This window comes from Chenopodium album, chromosome 5, assembly GCF_948465745.1.
Source record: "Chenopodium album chromosome 5, dcCheAlbu1.1, whole genome shotgun sequence".
Classification (NCBI taxonomy): domain Eukaryota; kingdom Viridiplantae; phylum Streptophyta; class Magnoliopsida; order Caryophyllales; family Amaranthaceae; genus Chenopodium; species Chenopodium album.
The window spans coordinates 74,339,432-74,361,121 of NC_137838.1; the positions used below are offsets into that span (position 1 = coordinate 74,339,432).

Here is a 21,690-nt window from a genome sequence, read left to right on the forward strand (position 1 = left end):
GTTTAATACCCACCATCCCAACACCAAAAACTGCATGATCCCTATAAATATCCCAATCAAATACCCTTGAGCAAGAAGAACACGGTGTTGAAATGGAGAACAAAGGAACACCCAACCTGTAGCAAAAAAACTACGGTAAGTCTTACCATTCATAGTCTGACCTGAACCCGATATCGGGACCGTCTGCAACCAGGCCGAAGAGTGATCCCCTGCTGGGACTTCCATAAGGCAACTTGACGCGCAGATAAGGAGAAAGTGGAATCCGCAGATGCAGCGACCTTCATGAAATATATATCTGCCAATTTTTTTATGAGTCTGGGGGCAGCGATCTCACTAGGGTTACTCATAAGGTCAGTCTCCACAGTCCTGTTAAAAAGACTAAGAGCACCATCGAAGACTGGTCCCGGACCAACAATACCAGAATTGCAGAAGCGTAGCTTGAAGACCAGAACACTGCAAACGCGACGCAAGAAAAGCGAATAGACACCCAAACCACCAAAAGCAAAAGGTAAGGTGGCAAGTCGCCATTGCCAATCACCAAAACCAGGCCTCGAAGCAGTTACAATGTGCTCCAAAGAAGCCCGTAGGGCCACATCAAAAGAAATTTGTGTCGTTTCAAAAAGACGAGGAGGACAAGTGCGCATAGCAAAGTACAGTTTCAAAACCCCAGTACACGCACGAAGAAGCAACAACTCGCATTGGGGATCATCAAGCTTAGCAACAGCATCCATTAGCACAATGGCTTTCGACACTCTCTGCGTATTAAGCTCACCACAGAAAGAGGAGTCATCACTGACAGGACCACCCAGCAACTTAACACCATGGATAGGACGACCAATATCAGGAGGAAAGGCACCCACGAGACGGCTACGAGGGTCCTCTGAGGGCTAGAAAAGTTCCGTTTTCTCAACGTTGACATGGAGTCCGAGACGAGGTCCCTCTACCAAAATCAACTCCAAAACCTTTCCTACCACCAAGGTGTCACCAATAATAGTGCCGTCATCTAAACACCAAGCATGCAAACATAAATCAAAAGAAACCGAATGGTAATTTTTTTTATTATTTTTTTTTTAATTTATAATTATTATTATTATTATTATTATTATTATTATTATTATTATTATTATTATTATTATTATTATTATTATTATTATTATTAAATGGTAATTTTGGTTCATTAGTGTTTTGATTGGTTAGTTTCTCACCTAATTCTAATGCGAAAAACATAAGAAATCGAAGGGAGTATAAGTGTATAACAATATACCAATTTATTGGTGAAATATACAAATAAATAAATAATATTTTAGAAAAATTTATGTTTTTATAATTAAGTTATTGAGAATGGCACGGGACCCAACCTAGTTACATGCACTATTATTCTTGATATTTGTGGTACTTAATTGGTCACATTAATTATGAACCCAATTAAATATTATTTTATGATGTATGTGTCCATATAATTCCATAAAAACTTCTCATTTTCTTTGATTTGTTTGTCCATAGTAATCTTATAGGGTCATTATGGCTCTGTTCTCTTTATCTTATTTTTGCTGAATTGAAATAAGTTATACTGATTTTCAATTATATTTGCTCTTTAAATTACTGAATTACATAATTACATTGAATAAAAATTATTTTTATTGAACTAGAATTATGTTTATTGAAATGAAATAATGTTTATTTAATTGTGCAATATGATATAACATATTAGTTTTATTAATATTCTATTTCAGGCCTATTCAGTTCAGTTCAGTTCGGCTCCAATCAGTTCAGTTCAGTTTAGTTCAACTTCAATCAATTCAGTTCCTAATTTCCTTCTCTCATAAAATATTCACTTCAGCTCTATTCAGTTTAATTTAGTAAATGTGAACATGCCCTTCATATGTTTATGTAATGTGTACTAGTTAGTTAAACCTTATTTTATTATGGTGGAAATGAAACAATTTATTTTCTTACTTAAATTTATAAGTTACTGAATGCATAAACACTTAACATTATATAATATATTTATTTTAATTTTTATATTAAAAATAAAATACAAAAAAGGAAAGATAAAGGGATCGATGACATGTGGCATATGAGTGATTTATGATGACAAGTGGTATATAAATTATTTATGGTTGTATTTTTAAATACTAAACTAGCTTGTTGACCCAGGCGTTGCCTTGGGATGTTTCTTATATATATATATATATATATATATATGTGTGTGTGTGTGTGTGTGTGTGTGTGTGTGTGTGTGTGTGTGTGTGTGTGTGTGTGTGTGTGTGTGTGTGTGTGTGTGTGTGTGTGTGTGTGTGTGTGTGTGTGTGTGTGTGTGTGTGTGTGTGTGTGTGTGTGTGTGTGTGTGTGTGTGTGTGTGTGTGTGTGTGTGTGTGTGTGTGTGTGTGTGTGTGTGTGTGTGTGTGTGTGTGTGTGTGTGTGTGTGTGTGTGTGTGTGTGTGTCTGTGTGTCTGTGTGTCTGTGTGTTTTAATTTGTAAGTATTAAGAACTTAGAATATAATGTTAAAATATTAAAAAGAATTAAAAGAGTAATACGAGTTTTATTTGTTTTTAGTTTAGATGTTTTTTATATTCTACATTTATATACAATTTTGTGGATGAATGAAGCAGTTAATTATTGCTAGTTAAGATGGCAAGACGTGTGATATTCTTTCCATGAGGTTAGGGGGTTCAAACCTCTTTCTATGCGTTTTTTAGTTAACATTGCCATGAAATATTGAATTGTGACGTGGCATGATACTATTGATTATCGAGTGGTGACTTGGCACACGTGACACAAAAACTTTTTTAGAAACGCTTTTTAATACATAAGTATAAATAGATTATATGGTACACTGTAGTAGGAGAGATTTTTATGTATATCATTTGCATGTTAATTTTTGTAAATATAATTGAACATCAAAATTCATTATTTAATATGTAGTAACCTAAATTTTATATCGTATCAGTTTGTTTTACTTGTTAAAGGGATTTTTTTAGACAGCTAATAAAAATTATTCTTTCAAGTAATTTAACTTATTTCATGGTTAAGGTAAATGTTAGCCGGTATCAATTTGTTTTACTTACTTTTTGAAGGATTTTTTTTTTCCAGGTATATATCATAAAAAAATTCCTTCAAGTAACATATTTCGTGGTTAACAGAAAAAACTTTAATTTAAAATTTTGGTTTCATATTTTAAATATTTAACTATAAGTCTATAACCTATATGAATTAAGGTAGAGTAACTAAAAGAAATGAATAAATTAACTTTACAATTATATTGTTGTTAAAATATACACATATAAGTTGGCAATTAAAATTTTAGAATTTATGAACTTGAATAGCTCTTTTTAATACAACTTTATTATCATAAGATTTGTTGTTTGAGTAATGGTTTAGGTTTAAGTTTAACTTTAATGAATATAAGATCATGGGTTCAAATAAATACTAATGCTAACAAATTATAATTTTTTTGGTGTGGAAACATTATTAATTGGTAAAAGTAGGTGACATGACAACACGTGGCCAGATTGACAATACATGGCAAGATAACCATGTTTGCCATTGAGTTTTAATATATATATTGATTGATTGATTATAGACAGATATAGATATAGATAGATGGATAAATATAGTCATATTCATATAGATAAATAATTGATATACATAATTAGTTAATCACCTTTTTTTTTCACGTTTTTACAACATCTTTTCCCCTTCTTTTCTACATTTATGATTGTAATTTTTTTTATTTAAATATTTTGTCATTATCTTCATATAAAAAAAGGCTATTTGATTATTATTCTTGATTATTTGGGATATTTGATTAGTCATATTAATTATGAACCTAATTAAATATCATTTTATGACGTGTTCATAATTCTATAAAAACTTCTCATCTTCTTTGATTATTTTATCTGATTAATAATCTCAGCTTTATAGAACATTCTCTCCTACTAGTCTTGTGTAGCTAGTAACCTATACATTGAAAACCCTTTTTTATTTTTATTTAAGTGACACATGTCAATAAGTAATTGGTAAAAAAAATAAAAAAATAATAATAAAAAAGAAAATAACCCCTAGCCCAACCCCCCCACCACCTCCCTTCTAGCAGCCTCGTCTCCCTACCTCCCACTACCGAATTGGAACCCCCCTCCCTACCCACCCAACGAAAATCACCCCCACGATCCACCTCCATCGTCGGCCAACCCCCTTTTCCCCGGCCCTCGTCGTGACCACCCATCTCTCTCTAAATCCTAATACTCGAAAAACCCATCCTCTCCCTTCCCCACCACGAAACAACCCCATTTTCCTTCCCCACACCCCGAAATGGTGAAGGGGGGTTGTTTCGATTTTTTTTAAAGACTAAAAAACTAATATTATTAGTGAGTGAAAGGAAATATATAACTCTTATCTTTCAATTTACATTAAAATCATATAAGGTTTTAAAGATACTCAAACAAGGCTAAAAGTTTATCAAAATTAGTTAAAAGTTATGAGTATTTTATAATAGTTTGATAAAGTGATCAATACAAATATTAATGTCACTAGGTTAGGTCCCGTGTCATGCACAGTAATTTTCTATAATTATTATATACAAATACCAATTGGTTGTTGGTGTAATAATGGTGATTGAGATTGCACTTGGTAGGGAGGATTGTAGTGTTCGATCCCACAACAATAATTAGGAGGGTTGAAACCTAACTATCTAGAACTGATTCCTGAATAGTATTAGCCTAAAGGGTGAACCGGGTGGAACACAAAAAAAAAAATCTCCATATTTATATCATTTTCTTCCTATTAACCAAATGAATATCTAGGTAATATGTATTTAAACCAATAGATTTATTTTCTTACACACTATTATTCATTCTTTCTTATGCGATATTTCTTTTCAAAGGTAAGCTTTTCGTACATAATTAAATAATTTTTTTAAAAAAAAAATCTTTTTTAATTACTTAATGGTATAAATATATATTGTGGAAGAATATACTAAATTTTTTTAATTCTTTTATTTATGTAAAAGATTTCCTTCATAAATAGATTTTTTTTCAAAAAAAAAAAAAAAACTAAGTGACACACCAGAAAATGACACATGTCATTTTTTGTGTGTCTTTTAGTATATAGTTATTGATTGATTGATTATTGATACCGAGTTCGAGGCACTAATTTCAAGATATGACGTCTATTATTATTAATATTTTTGAACGAGAAGTAATAATATCATTAAATAATAGCCATACAACATCAACAATAATAAAGATTTGTAAACCACATATTTAGAGAAAATATCATAACTTTTACAGTACAATCAAAATTATAACTAATTTGCATATTTGGCATAACTCACACTCCATCACTTCAAGCTTGATGCGAGCAATGATTTTCGATGTCTGTGCATCTTTTCAAGTTGAAGCCTTCGCAATTTGCGCTGATATTTTGATCGACCAGTTGATGACGAATCCCAGACCTATAAGAATCCAAATCACCTTCCCAATTATTTTAAGAACATTAAAAATAAAATTCTCATACATGGATGAGAATCAAAATCCCAGAAACTTGGAAAAAACCCAGAAAATTGGGACAGACTCTCACAGATGGAGAGAACAAACCAAAACATAAAAACCAAAACATAAAACAATACAAATAAAATAAATAAATTGAAATAAAGAAAAAGGGATGGAAATAGTCTAATTTATTCGGAAATTAGACTATTTCCGGCTTAAACGACCAAGATTACTCTCTCTCTCTATCATATCATATCATATAACTAATATATAAAGCTAAACTTTTAGCCAGGTCACGACGTTGCGACACTTGGCGTTCTAAATTTTTGCCAAGTGTCGCGACACGTTGGATAAATTTAAATAAAATTCATAAGATAAAAAAAATAGTTAATTTAGAATTCTATTTGGATAAAATTTTAAGTTTAGAATTTTAATTTCGATAAAATACCAATATTTCAGAGATACAAATTGAATTATAATTTTATTCAAAAAAATTATTAGATTATAATTCTAAAAAATTATCATATAAATTTATTTTTTATGTCATAATATTTTTTTTAGAGTGAAATAATTATTTTAAAGCGTAAAACATCTATTATAATATATAATAATCAGTTAATATAATATACTTCACAACCAATAGAAATGTTTAACCCTTGCCCAAAGATTTGGATTCGGGTCAACCCAACGGGCTTTAAACATTTATCTTATTTAATTAATTATTTGCTTTTTTTTTAATGTATTAAATCGAACACTTCCACCAACATTATTATTAATCATTACATGCCTACTAGACAGTAAATCGTCACAAAAGCACATCTATAAACTAATTTTGTATCAATGGTATATTAAATTTTTTGACATATAGATTAAAAACTTATCTTTAAATTCAATAAATAATCCGGGCATCACACGGGCACAAAACTAGTGTATATATATATATATATGACTATTCAAAAAATAAATTAAAAAATTAAAGGGTTATGATGACAAATGAGGTAATTTAGTCGAAATGAAAATATTATAAATTACGAGTAAATGTCACAAGAGTTATAAGAGAGAAAAAAAAAAACGTGACAATAATTTTGAAACACACACAAGAAGTGCTACGAAAGATTTCTTTTATCCCCTTCAATTATTGTTATGTCAAACATGCACACCATCACTTCTATATAAAGGATCAATCAAACTAATCTTCTGGTTTTATAATCAAATCAATTAAAACACACAAATTTAAACACCACACATAAAAATAATAAAAAAAAAAAGATAATGGAGATGAAGAAGGCAGTGAGTTCGGTAATTCTGGTGGTAGCCATTTTGGTGGTTGCCACAGAAGCCGCCGCCTCTGATGAACCCACCATCTCGGGTGTCTGCAATGCACAGCTCCCGGATTCCATCCTTTCGGCTATCATACGCCGAGTGGTCGAGAATAAATCAATCAATCAATCAATATCAATAATATATATACTAAAAGACACACTAACAATGATACATGTCATCTTCTAATGTATCCTTAGTATATTTTTAAAAAATAACCTTTTGAAATAAAATGTTATAAAATATGCACAGAATATTTTCTTCAAAAATTTTTAGGAAAAATAAAGTATGATAATGTACCTTCCAACATTAGATATCTAACCATATCTTTCTATAAATTACTATACAAGTAATTATTTGTTATGAAATATCTTGTGGATGACCATTATGCTCCTTATATCATTCTGGAATATTCTAGATATATGGTTTATTCTTATCTAAACATATTTGTGGATGTCCATCTTGTATCACTTTAGAACTTTCTAGAGTTTAGGGTTTATTATTCTCCAAGCAAACTCTATCAATTGTACTGTATATATATATGTATACCTCCATCATATAAATATAAGTAGAATACACATTTCAATCCCCTCTCAATCTTTTATATTTCTCCTTATTTTACAACATTATTTTTAACGGTTTTTTCACCAAATGCCCTTGAACTTTTCAAAAATTCACCAAATACCTTCAAGTTTTTCAAAATTCACCAAATGCAACTGACGTTTGTTAATATTCACACCGTGACCTCAAAATACTCCTGACGTTAAAGTTTCGTTAGTAATAAAATTTAATTCACCAAATGCCCTAACTTTGTTAAATAATTACACAAAATACCCTTGTTTTTGGAAGTACAAGTGTACAACATCTAGTTTGAAATTTAAGGAAACAAGTCGTTAGTTTTGATTTTCACCCTTTATTTGCATAAATACTCGATACATAGCATCCTCTTATTTGCTTAACCACAAATTTTTAACTCCTTGACAAATCAATCTAAATCATCCTTCTTAATGTATGAGAACTTTTGTGTAAGAATTGCAAACAAATCTTGTTGTAGTAGGAGAAAATTTACAGTAAGAACTTCTGAGTCCGCTAGCTAGTCCGCGGACAAGTCTAGACTGTTTACTAGGGTGGGTATAAACTAATTGTCAAGCCGCATAAAAGGGGCTTGAGTTTGCTATATTAAGTTCGTTGGACAAAATCTGAACTATAACCCGATCCGTTTTCTGTCCAAGCCCGTAAGTAATCACCTCTATTTCATTTGGCCCTCTTTTTCTCTATTTGCGAGGTCTCCGACACTTCTTTTTATGAATAGAGGATGTTTGCAACTCTTACACAAAAGTACTCATACATTGAGGAGGATTATTTAGATTGATAACTCATGGTGTTAAAAATTTGTGGTTAATCAAATAATAGAGATGCTATGTATCGAGTATTTATGCAAAAAAAAGGGTGAAAATCAAAACTAACGACTAGTTTCTTTAAATTTCAAACTAGACATTGTACTTCCAAAAAATAAGGGTATTTTATGTAATTATTTAACAAATATAGGACATTTGGTGAATTAAATTTGGAAATTTTGTCAAAAATAACACCACCTTTAAGCGGTGTTCCCTAAATAACACCACCTTTTGATTATTCTACAATAACACCACCTTTGATACACATCTGCCAAAAATAGAACAAAAAACCTGTGAGCTGTTTTACAGGTTACAAATGACACATGTCACATGTGTGATTGGTTAAAAAAAAAAATTTAAAAAAAAACATAAATTAAAAAAACTTTAAAAAAATCTAGAAATTTAAAAAAAAAAATGAAAATAAGGAAAACTCCTCCCCTTAATGGCAGCTAAGAAAAACCACCACCATTGACACCAGCCAGCCTCCGTCCCTGGTGCCCCCACACCCCTTCCCTGTCCTCCACCCCCACCCCTGTAGCGCCCAGAACCACCAATTCCCCTTGCCGGCATTTCCCCTCCCCTACCCCCTGCATCGCCACCTAACCACCACAATCCCTCATTGCCTTCCAAGAATTCTTCATCAACTAATTTAAATTGGACTCAAAATCATCACCATAACCATCAACATTAAGAGTCCATTAACAAATTCTTCTTCCTGCACATCTTCAGAACCAAACCCTTGAAAAATCAGAACCAAAATCAATGGCTATTTGAGTAGGGGTTTTGTGCTATGGTGGTTTAGGGGCAACGCAAGTTTAAGGGAAATGGAAGCACCGGCAAGGAGAATCGGTGGGTGCTAAAAACTGAAAATCGATGGGTGCACGGGGGAGGGGTTTCAGGCGCCAGCAGTGGTGGCTGCCTGGCAGGTGGCGGTGGTGGAAGGGATTTTCTTTTAGTTTTTTATTTTTTATTTTTTTTATTTTAAGTTTTTTATTTTTTTTTTGAAATTCTAAGGTTTTTTTTAATAAATTGACCAATAATAGTTTGACACGTGTCACAGGTAACCTTTTTAATAGGTTACCAACCGGTCATGTTTTATTTTTGGCAGATGTGTATTAAAGGTGGTGTTATTGTGGAATAATCAAAAGTTGGTGTTATTTGGGGAAGACCGCTTAAAGGTGGTGTTATTTTTGACAAATTTTCCATTAAATTTTATTACTAACGAAACTTTAATGCCAGAAGTCACGGTGTGAATATTAACAAACGTCAGTGGCATTTGGTGAATTTTGAAAAACTTGAGGGTATTTGGTGAATTTTTGAAAAGTTTAAGGGCATTTGGTGAAAAAACCGTATTTTTAATGTATATAATTATTACTGCTTAAGATTTGGATCAATTAAGATTCAAACTATTAGATCGACAATTTTCGGTAATTGACTGAAAAGCAATAGCGTAAGCTTGCTATGTGTGTCCCTCTCCTATGGGGTTTGTTATGGTTGTTGATTAAGAGCTGAAAAACTACTACTACTACTCTACTAGCTACAAAATACATTAATAAGTAAATAGAAAAAAAAATTGATTAAAATAAAACTAAGAAGATTAGTCCCACATGGACTAGATTGATGATTGAAGCTACAAAACTCGTATAAATAAGTTCACCTCATGTATGTAATCTTCACGCAGCTACGCAGTGACCACAGAGCGAACTATTCTTTCGCCTTTTACTAAAGAATACCGTGTGCTCGCTGCATTTAGTGGCATACGTTTATTTTTGGAGGGAGTTCATCTATAGAGCTCCCAGCAAATCTAGTTTTGAATAGATGATCTCTGAACGAAATTCATGTGTTAATTTCCTCGTGCCTCAAGTGAATAGATGATCGCTATACTTGTCCTTCGTTGTGATTTAGATAATTTTGGTCCATTTAAATCTAGTATGACTCGTGTAAATGCTGAATTAGGTATCTGATCATTTAAGTTTTTATAAAGTACTTCCTTTATCTCTAAAAGTTTTTTTTTTTAATTTTTTATGTTATAGTTGCAATTCTAACCTGAATAACTTGAAGGGTGCGGAGTATAAGTAAATACTTTATCCATTTTTATTTGATTGACGCATTTAATATTGTTTATTTAGGCACACATATTAAGGAGAGGAGGGAGAATGATAAAACAATTGGGGTATACTAAAAAAATAAGGTATAAAACTTACCCAAAAAGGAAACATATCAACTAAAAATAAACTTTTTAAAAATAAATGTCTACCTTAAATAAACTTCCTAAAAAAATACATGTCAACTAAAAAAATGAAGGTAAACTAGTAAATTACCCCACCTTTGTAGCTATTAGAAGATTGATACATATTTGACATCTAAAAAGTTTTTATGGTCAAAGACATCTAATAAAATTTTAAGCAAAATCTTATTTTTGTTCGACAATAAGAAAAACGTAGCTTCAATTTTAAGAATAGAAGTAGATAGAGGCCGCGCGAACGCAGGCCTCCACTGTCACAAATTATGACATAGACTCTCCCACTCGGGGAGATCTTAAGCTGATGCGCTTCCTAAGTGCAATGGAAGCCATCACCCTAGGCCATGAGCCTTCTTGATCGCCCATTGACCCCGTCCAGGTAAGTAAGTTTTACAATGTCATTCAATTCCTTCTTATACTGGATTCTTCTCATTACTTTTGTACCTTCTCAGTGTAGGATGAATCATCAAATTCTTTCTACATTAATATACATATACTACATACGTATCAAAGTAGTGATTCAATTCGTTCTTTACGATTATATCATAAGTGTACGAGGCAACGATGCGAAAGGATGCATCGAGAAAAAGATTTACCCATTTAAGCTTATAGCAAAGATTCTTTTGTAAAGGTTGATCCAGACAAGGATCAAAGTAATCACCAAATTTTTATCAATTGTCGAACCAGTTCAAAAGGTTTTAAAATCAGACTAATTCACAACAATTGAAAAGAAAAATTCTTTAAGGTGTTTTTACAGCAGATTTGTTACATTCAATTTCATTGATTTTTATCAGTATTTTCACTGATATTTTTTTGTGTTACAAAGCTGCGCTCACCCCTCTACATCATATATATATGGCTGCTCTACAAATCCCTAGGATGATTCTAACCTAGGACAGCACACCAAGAAATTACCAACCAATTACAAAAGGACAGGGGACTAGAAAAAGACAAAATACAAAACAGAGAAAATATCACAAGCAGAGCATGTGACCTATAGCAATAGAAACCCAATTCTACATCCCCCCCTCAAGTTGGAGCTTGGGTTCAGTCACAAGTCCCAACTTGAAAGAAAATTATGTTGCTGCTGACTTAAGGATTTTGTCATGAGATCTGCAAGCTGCTATTTCGATTGAACATGAATGGTATCCAAAAAACCTGCTTCAATATGTTCCCTCACATAATGACAATTAATGTTGAGGTGCTTTGTTCTTTGATGAAAGATGGGATTTTGAGCTATGTGCTTAGCTGATTTGTTGTCACAATGTAAGAAAATTGGTTTTGGAACCACTACTACAAAAATGGTCAAAGAGACCCAAACTAAGAGACCATTTTATTCAATAACCGGTCTCTGTGATTTAGGAGACCCAATGTTACAAATAACGGGTCTCTTTGGTAGTAGTTTTAGGAGTCAAAAATTAATTAAGACCCTTTATTGAAGATAACAGGTCTCTCCTAATTTTTTTAGTAAAAAATTATTAAAAGAGAGACCTGTTTTATTAAATAACCGGTCTTTGATTCCCTAAATAAAATAAATAAAATAAAATAAAAGAAAAACGGTCTTTGAAACTAAAACTTAAGTCCGCTTATTAAGTTAGGCGGTCTCTTGCCTTTTTCTTTTCTTATAAATCGTATCTCTCTAATTCCCTTTACCCCAGCCTGCTCCATTAGATATGAACTCTTATTTTTTTTATTCTCCCTCCTCCTTAAAACCCTAGCTTAGCTTCCTGCTTCCAGCCTCTAACCTTCTTTTTCTTGTATCTTCAATCCCTTGATTTTCTCTTTCTATTTTGATGCAAGTGATGCAACCACCTCTAACCTTCATCCATTCTCTCTCCTCATCATAGCTAAACCACCGTCAACAACTCCACTGCCCTCCCTCTTCATCACCTCGCGGCGGCAGCATCTGCAATTAGCTCGTCGTTCCCTTGCTCCGATCCGAACACTCAATACTCTCTCTTTGGCTTCTAAGGTTTGTCTATCTCTCTCCTCTCCTCTTCTCATCATCATTATTATTTTGGTTGATTTTCGAATTGATATTTGTGTGTAATTTTTTTGAATTTTGTTTGTGTAATTTATTTAAGGAATAGTTCTAAATTTCAAATTTCGAATTTTGAATTTTGTAGTAATTTTATGGAGCGGACTGAAAGTTTCATTTTCTTTGATACTTTTCGATACCGCATACAGTTTTTAAATTAGATCAAAATCCATCTCAAAATCCATCTCAAAATCACAATAATAGTTTCAAAAATTACTAGATCTCATCTTGAAAATGTTGTTTTATACTTTTATATTACCATACATTGTCTATACGGAAGAGTAAATTGAAAGTGAAAGTCGTATCTCTTACACAGTACAATTTATTTCCATTTATCTTATTAATTAGTGAGTTTTGATTTCAGCAAATGAGTAGTTTTTCTAAGGTAAGTTAATTTCTATGTTTTTTATTTTCTGGATTTGAGACGAAGGTAGTTGTTATTTACAATTTTTTGGGTTAGTTCTTTAAGTTTTTCGCCTAATTCATTTTTTTTAATTGCAGCTTATGAGCATATGGATCAGTTCATATTCATAGCACATTGTCCAACACGATATGAATATTTGAAGCTCAAGCTGAAGATGCGTATTAGGATTTATAGATTTTTTTTTTATACTTTGTACATTGGGTTTTGTAATTTGTTGTATGTACCATATATTTGTATAAAACGTTAAATAATTATAATTTGAAGTTTAAATATTAAATTTAATAAGCTATTTTTTTTTAAATGACACGAAAGACCGGTTAAGTTCTATAAGCGGTCTATCTTTTATAAAAAAAGAGATTGCCTAACTTCAATAAGCGGTCTCTCTTTTCTCAAAAAAGAGACCGCTTTTCTTTGATACACAGTCTCACTTTTTCTATTCTAGAGACCGCTTTTCTTTAATAGGCAATCTCACTTTTTTCATTCTAGAGACCACCCCTAAAAAGCAGTCTCTTTGCCAAAGAGACCGCTTAGCTAGAGACCGCCTCTAAGGCAGTCTCTTTAGCTTATTTGGACGAGTCTCTTTGGCCTATTTTGTAGTAGTGAACACTGACACTAAGATTTTGCAAAAATATCATCCACCCACACAAGTTCACTTGTGGTGTGAGACATACTTCTGTATTCAGCTTCTGTGGATGATTTCGATACAGTCTTTTGCTTCTTTGTCTTCTAGGAAACAAGGCACTGTCCAATGAAAATGCAATAGTTAGTAAGAGATCGTGCACTAAAGGCACAACTTCCCCAATCTGCATCTGAATATCCTTCAATCTTCAATTCTGAATTTCTTGGATAATATAATCCCCAATCCATGGTTCCTTTCAAGTATCTGATCACGTGTAATGCTACTTGTAAATGAGGTTTTCTGGGGCAATGCATGAATTGGGATAGTTGTTGTACTGAATATGATATATCTGGTCTGGTAATATTTAAATACAACAACTTCCCAACAATTCTTCTGTAAATCTCCGGGTGTGCAAGGATTTCTCCTGTCTCAGTAGACAGCCTCATTCCTTTTGGAAAAAGGAATTTTGCTATCTTGCAATCTTCCATGCCAACATTCTTGAGTATATCAAGTATGTATTTTCTTTGATTCAACAAAGTACCATGTTCATTTCTGTCTACTTCAATTCCAATAAAGAATCTCAATTCTCCAAGATCCTTAATGGTGAACTCAGAGTCTAAATTAGCTTTTAATCTTTCTATTTCTTCCAAGTTGTCTCCGGTAATCAACAAATCATCAAAATATGCTAAAATAATAGCTTGTTTCCCATTTTGTTCCTTTGTGAACATGGAATAGTCCTTCTTAGACTGTTTATATCCATGTCTTATGAGAAAACTCTTCAGCGCACAGTTCCATGCTCTCGAAGCTTGTTTGAGACCATAGATACTTCTCACTAACTTGCAAACTTGCCCTGGTTCACCTTTCTCGTACCCCTTTGGTGGCTTCATGTAGATTTCTTATTCAAGAAACCCATGCAAAAAAGCATTATTGACGTCCAAATGCTGAAGCTCCAGTTTTTTATTGTAGCAAGAGCAGTCAAAATCCTAACTGTGCTGAGTTTTACTGTAGGGGAAAAGGTATGGTGATAGTCTTTCCCTTTAATTTGCTTGTCACCTCTTGCTACTATTCTTGCCTTCAATCTAACAACATTTACATATCTGTCACATTTCACTTTATAAACCCATTTTGAGTCTATTGCCTTCTTTCCTTGAGGTAGATCTACCAGATTCCAGGTTCCATTCCTTTCCATTGCATCAAGTTCTTCTTTCATAGCATTTTCCCATCCCGGATGTCCTTGAGCTTTCTCATATCTTTCTGGCTCTACCACCTTCACCATATTTCTCATACCAGCAACATACTCGGGTGAGTGCTTCTGCATTTCTTTCACAGTATGGATTGCAAGAGACTCTGATTGAATCTGAACTCCTGGTAGCTTGTATACATAATCTTTCAACTTAGTTGAAAGTTTTCTTTCCCTCTCTGATCTTCTAATACATGCACCTTGAGGTTCATCTTCAGTATTCTGGATTTGAGTGCTTCCCGTAGAATCCTCAATACTTTCTGTCGAATTGAGGACACCATCAGAGATTTGCTCAACATGATCTGGTGTAGTTGACTCATCTGTTTGCAACACATCCAAACTCTCTACACTTTCTTGATGTATCGAGTTTTCACCCATCCTTACTTCCTCCACTTCGGAAACTAGCCGGGGAATTATCACTTGCTTTTGCATATTCTGATATACATTACCTTTCTGAGTAAGAAAGGGAAATATATCTTCTTGAAACTTCACATCTCTGCACATATATTTTTCTTTTCTGAAGATCAAATAACTTGTATCCCTTCTGTCCATAAGGGTATCCAAGTAGGGCTGATCTGATTCCCTTTTCTTCAAATTTGTCACCCTTCTTTATTGTAGGTAACCCATAACACAAACATCCAATGACTCTTAGATGTCCATATTGAGGTTTCCTTTTGTTCAACTTCTCAAAGGGAGTCTTCCATCCCAACACTGAACTAGGAAGCAAATTAATGAGATAAGTTGCTCCTAGAATACATTCTCCCCAAAAATACTTGGGTAAACCTGCATGAAGCCTGATGGCTCTTGCTGTTTCTAAGAGAAACCTATGTTTTCTCTCTACTCTTCCATTCTGCTGTGGAACACCTGCTATACTTCTTTGGTGTAGAATTCCTCTTTCTCCTAAGATTTTTCCACATCCCTGTTGAAAAATTTCTGTCCCATTATCATTTCTCACGATTTTTACTTTGCTGCCATACTGATTTTCAGCAAAGTTTAAGAAATTATTCAAAATCCCTTTCACCTGTTCTTTTTGGACATAAGGCGTGTCCAACTAGCTCTGCTATAGTCATCTACTATAGTCAGAAAATAAGAAGCACCTGTAATATTTTTGACCTTATAAGGTCCCCACAAATCTACATGAATCAGCTCAAAAACTTTTCTAGAAATAGAATTAATTGGTTTAAAAGGAACTCTGTGATGTTTAGCAACACAACAAGTATCACAAAAATATTCACTTAAGTTTTTACAATCACAAAAACTCAAATGTTTCATCTTAGACAAAGATACATGTCCCAATCTAGCATGTAAAATACTCAAGTTCTGTTTCATATCACTCACTACATTATTGCTACTACTAGCACTACTACTTGAGCTATTCTTCACTTCATTCTTCCCAAAACTCAATCTGTAAAGCCCTTCTTCTGTTCTTCCTCGAGCAATCACTTCCTTACTGATAGGGTCCTGTATTACACACCCATCTTTATTAAAATTTACCAAACACACATCGTCCTCTATTAATTTACTTACTGACATCAAGTTGTGTTTGAAATCAGGAAGTAACAATACGTTTTTCAACATAATTCTGGCAGTCAATCTAATTGTTCCTATTTCCTTCACATTTTTCACTTGACCATCAGGAAGGCCTACCTTTATTGGATAATCTAAGAGTTTTATGGTGTGAAATAAATTCCTATTTCCTACCATTTGGTCCGATGCACCAGAATCAACAATCCAACTTCCTAGATCAAAAACTTGAAAGTAATGCCCTACATTTGAGGCTAAGAGATTACCTGCAAAGTTTGCCATGTGTTGTTTGTCACTAATAGCTTTCATTACCTCCTGCACCAAAGTGGAAATCAGATTAGCATCTGGTTTAGTTCCACTTGACTCACCCTGCTCAAAGTTCTTGTCAAGAGGAGTTTCACCGGCATGTTCTGCATTTTCTTTCCCTGCACTTGCTGTTGTCTTCTGATTTCCTTTCCCTTTTGGTGGATTTTTGAACCAATCTGGAAATCCATTGAGCTGAAAGCATCCTTCTCTAAGGTGTCCCCTTATACCACAATAGTCACACTTCTTCTTCATTTTTGCTTCCTTAGACTCTATCTTCTGCCAAGTGTTGACAGGTTGTTTCTTCACATTCATTGCACTCATTTCACTGGTACTTTGCATATTTCCGGTGATTTCCTTTTGTTTCTCTTGTTGTTGCACAAGATGAAATGCTCTATTCACGGGTGGCAGTGGCTCCATAGCAAGAATGCTTCCTCTTATATTTTCAAATCCCTCATTCAAGGCCATCAGAAATTGAATCAGTTTGTTGAGAGACTCTGCATCTGCTAGCTTCTTCATCATATTGCAGGTACACTTAGTCATTGCACCACAAGTGCACTCAGGTATTCCTTCTATAGAAGATATGTGATCCCATAAATTTTTCAGCTTGCAGTAAAAATTCCCAACAGCTTGATTTTCTTGCTTTAGATCACTCAACTCCTTCTTAAGCTGATACAAAAGCAGAGCATTTGTTTGCCCATATCTCTCCTTCACTTCATCCCAGAGTTCTTTAGCTGTGTCTAAATAAATTAGACTCTCAGCAAGACTATTTGTCATGGAAGCAAGTATCCAACCCCTCACAGCATTGTCATTCCTATACCATTTCCCATAATCAGCGTGACCTGGGTTTGGTTTCTTCAGCTTTCCATCGATGTAACCAAGCTTGTTTCTTGATCCCAATGCCATTCTTATGCTTCTGGTCTAGTTCAGATAATTTTCACCATTAAAAATGATGATACCGAGCTGTTGATTGGAACTACTATGGTCAAAATTCGCCAAGTAGTATGGATCTGCATATGCATTTCCAGTTTGGGTTCCATCGTTCTCATTACTCTCAGGCATAATGAGACTTCAAAGATTGAATATTTTGTTCTAAAAAAAGAAAATTTCGTTGATTTTGAGCGTAACCTGGCTCTGATACCATGAAAAGAAAAATTCTTTAAGGTGTTTTTATAGCAGATTTGCTGCATTCAATTTCATTGATTTTATCAGTATTTTCACTGATATTTTTTTGTGTTACAAAGCTGGGCTCACCCCTCTGCATCATATATATATGGTTGCTCTACAAATCCCTAGGATGATTCTAACCAAGGACAACACACCAAGAAATTACCAACCAATTACAAAAGGACAGGGGACTAGAAAAAGACAAAATACAAAACAGAGAAAATATCACAAGCAGAGCATGTGACCTATAGCAATAGAAACCCAATTCTACAACAATTGATTTAAATTAGTCGCTTTATCAAATAGAATGATGCTAGACTATATTAAGAGTGAATATGATGCTAGACTATATGATAAGAGTGAATATGATGATAAACTATATGATATTATGTACATGATATCTACAAATGTGAAAACCGCAAATCTCATTTATGAAGGTCATTCATGAAACACACTTATTTATGAACTCAGCTAGAAAAAAAAAAAAGGTTGTTTTCTAAACTATATAGCCTTTTTTTTAACGGCATAAACTATATAGCCTCCTTGAGTCCTTAACGAATCAATTTTGAATTGATCTCACCTTGAAGAAAACTTCATTCTTATTATTGCCATATAAAATGAAGGATCAAACAATGTAAAAAGGGAAATTGGTTTTCCCTGAAAACAACTTAGTCCCACCAAACAGGAAAAATTTAAACATATTAAGAACTTCAATCATATTCAGTTATTCACTATAAATACATGTTATCACTCTTTGTAACAGACTAAATCAACAAGAGATTTGGTTTCAATTTGGTAGGGTGCGCCAGGCCATTGCTATATTGCAACGCATAGGCGACGCTTAAGGATCCCGATAGCAAGCTACCGTGATGGATCCTCCCCCTTAAAAAATAAATTTAATATCGTTGTGAGTCATTGACTCACGTATCAGATATTAAACTGATAAGAACAGATACTACACTTGATCTTAGCCAAAAGGCCGAGAAAGGTATGCTTTGATCCATTGCTTGACCCGAATTTTGTACTCTAACTTGAGTGACATCTCCATCGTTTCTTATTAATGGTCAATGTGGGAGAAATGCTTTGTATTTGTAATTTATGCATAATTGGATATCTAGTGCTCTTAAGTGACAATTAGACTAGCTACTTTAATTTCATCTTTTGTGAAATCTAGTTCTTTATGAAATAAGAAATTGGAAATGTAACTTCACATTATTATCGAGTAAAGCATAAATACGGTCCCTCAACTATTGTATAAGGGTAAGTTTTAGTCACTCTCAACTTTTTTGGAGCATTTTAGTCCCCCCCCCCCCCCCACCTTGAAAGGTGTTTTCCAGCCAAAAGTTTAGGGACTAAGTTGACTAAGCATTAGTTTAGTGAATATGAGTCAGCAAAATAGTTTAGGGATGTTGAGTCATCAATAGTTTAGGGATCATGACTCATTTTTTTTTTCTTCAAAATTTTATTTAAAATTCCCAAAAACACCCCATTAATAATTTTTTTTAAAAAAAAACAAAAACAAAACTTCCTTTATTTTTTGTCAAAATTTTATTTTTCTTCAAAAATATTAAAGATGGAAAATCATATATTCTTACTTTAAAAATAAAAAAATAAAAAAACCATGTAATTAAACTCATTCCTCCTACTCCTTTAATTCATATTATTAGTTCTTCTCACTAAACTTTTGGTTGGAAAACCCCTTTCAAGGTGGGGGAGGGACTAAAAGGCTCCAAAAAAGTTGAGAGGGACTAAAACTTATCCTTATACAATAGTTCAGGGACTGTATTTATGCTTTACTCCATTATTATCCATTGTTCTTGGACTCATTATTTTAAGGGATAATATCTATATTTTAGGAGATTTTTATTCCCTCCGAGTTTAAATAAATGAAACGTTTCCATTGTACACATATGCCAATGCAAAACTGTGATTGCAAATAATTTTATTTATCATATTTATGAATAAATAAAAATTATAATAATTGAATATTAATAAACTATTCATTGATATGATTCCAACAATTATCTACCTGACTATATTTATTCTTATTTATATAAACCACGAACATTAGTCAAAGTAAATTTGATATAAATAGTGTAAAAAGTCAAAATGTTTAATTTATTTAAACATGAAGGGAGCATATATCCTTTACCCCAACGCCTAAATTATCAATTGGGTGACAAATATGGTGGAGTTTTTGCCCAATCAATTAAAACAAATATGAATTACATCCTTCGTTCTTTTTTACATGACCCGCTTTGACTTTTACATTATTCACTACCCCTCATTTGATCGTGTTTTGTTAATAATATGTAAGGAAAAAATATTTATGTTGAATCATTTTGAATTCGTCTCAATAAGTACTATCATAATATATAACTTTTTATATTTTTTAATTATGGAGAATTAAAATTATTGACTGTTAAAGTTTTGCATTGACAAGCGTGATAAAAGAAACAGGTCAAGTAAAAAAAAGAACATAGGAAGTATTATATTATAGGGATAAGTAACAAATATAGGAGTATAATTTACTATGCTTATAGTTAAAATTTGCTTTGTTTAGCCTCGTATTAAAAAAAAAAAAAAAAAAAAAGCCTCGTGTTCAAACCTAATCACTTCAATTAAATCACATCAAACACATTGATAGCTCTCAATAATTATTGTGGTGAGCCATAATATTGAAGACGTTGTGTATACATGATCCACACATAATTGACGGTCTCACATGAATCCATTGATAGCGAGCTCTCACCAAACAATCATTTTCACTTGTGAAATGTAATAAGGCCATGTCAGATTTTTTTTTACCCTTTTTGGATAGTGATTATTGAACAAGTGTTAAGAGTGTGTGTATTATTGGGACTAATCTCTTATGATTCCGCACAAAGTAAACCAAGGATGATAAAGTTTTTTTTTTTGGACATGAAGATGGAATCTATCTATCTATGACATCATCCTTTTTAAGTTTTTTTCCCCCTTTAAAAATAAAGCTAATGTTTGGAAAAGCTAAATTAATTACACATTTTCATAAAAACTTAATATTTTTTTTTACTAAATTGACTAACAACACAATTTTCTTATAGAGAAAAAAAATTACTACGTAATTGATAGTAGCTCTTTCATTTTTCCTTCTTTCCTCCTATATTAACCACTAAACACTAATCCTGTCATTTTTTTAAATTTTATTTTAATTATGAATTTAATAAGAATATATAATATCATGTCTTCTACAGAGTAATATATATGATCAAATATTTTATTGCTAAAATCGTGCATCGCACAGGATTAATAACCTAGTTTATTAATAAAGTATCGTCAAATGGTACTTACATTAATTATTAAGAAATCAAGAATTCCAACATAAGTACACACCTTAAAACTAAATACATCGTAAATTTGATTAACAATTGCCTTTATAAAAACTTCATCTGAAGCAATACAATATGTGAGTTCGTACTGATTCGGCTTGAAATCCACTATTGCGTAGTCGTTTGAGTGAAAATACTCATATTGTCCCCTGGATTCTTGTAGAGATTACGAAACCCTAAATCTTCGACTCTTGCCATAGAAACATAAAAAGAAAATATTCTCAAGAGAAAAATCATCATCTCAAGGATGAGACTATTTATTGAAAGCAATTTAAAGGTTTTTGGGGCTTACCACTGGTAAGAACACCAGTGGAGGCCCCTACAAAGATTCACAACTGAGACCAAGAGGAAAATAGATGGTAGAGGTGGAGAGAATAGGGAGAGGAGAGAAGAATTACCTTCAAAAAAAATTGAAAAAACCTAGCAATGAAGGCTGGGAAAAACCCTCCAAGGGAACAAAAAAAAAAAAAAAAACCCGGGCCTCCCAAGGATGATAAAGATTGAGAATTGTGTAAATAGTGTAAATTTTTGAATGGTAAGTGTAATTAAATAGTGGAA

The 21,690-nt window shown here is 32.8% G+C and overlaps 1 long non-coding RNA gene and 3 other non-coding genes across 4 annotated transcripts; 2 read left to right on the top strand and 2 right to left on the bottom strand.

The window, feature by feature from the left end:
• Positions 1-9,886: 9,886 nt before the first annotated feature.
• On the top strand, positions 9,887-10,003 carry LOC145633263 (U5 spliceosomal RNA). Its single transcript, XR_014112599.1, has one exon. It is a non-coding gene; the product is annotated as a U5 spliceosomal RNA (small nuclear RNA).
• A 672-nt stretch (positions 10,004-10,675) lies between these two features.
• On the bottom strand, positions 10,676-10,836 carry LOC145634074 (U1 spliceosomal RNA). The gene has a single exon (XR_014113359.1). It is a non-coding gene; the product is annotated as a U1 spliceosomal RNA (small nuclear RNA).
• Positions 10,837-12,024: 1,188 nt separating this feature from the next.
• LOC145631048 (uncharacterized) lies at positions 12,025-13,196 on the top strand. Its single transcript, XR_014112327.1, has 2 exons — positions 12,025-12,421; positions 12,989-13,196. It is a non-coding gene; the product is annotated as an uncharacterized LOC145631048 (long non-coding RNA).
• Positions 13,197-18,559: 5,363 nt separating this feature from the next.
• LOC145634084 (U2 spliceosomal RNA) lies at positions 18,560-18,756 on the bottom strand. Its single transcript, XR_014113369.1, has one exon. It is a non-coding gene; the product is annotated as a U2 spliceosomal RNA (small nuclear RNA).
• Positions 18,757-21,690: the final 2,934 nt, after the last annotated feature.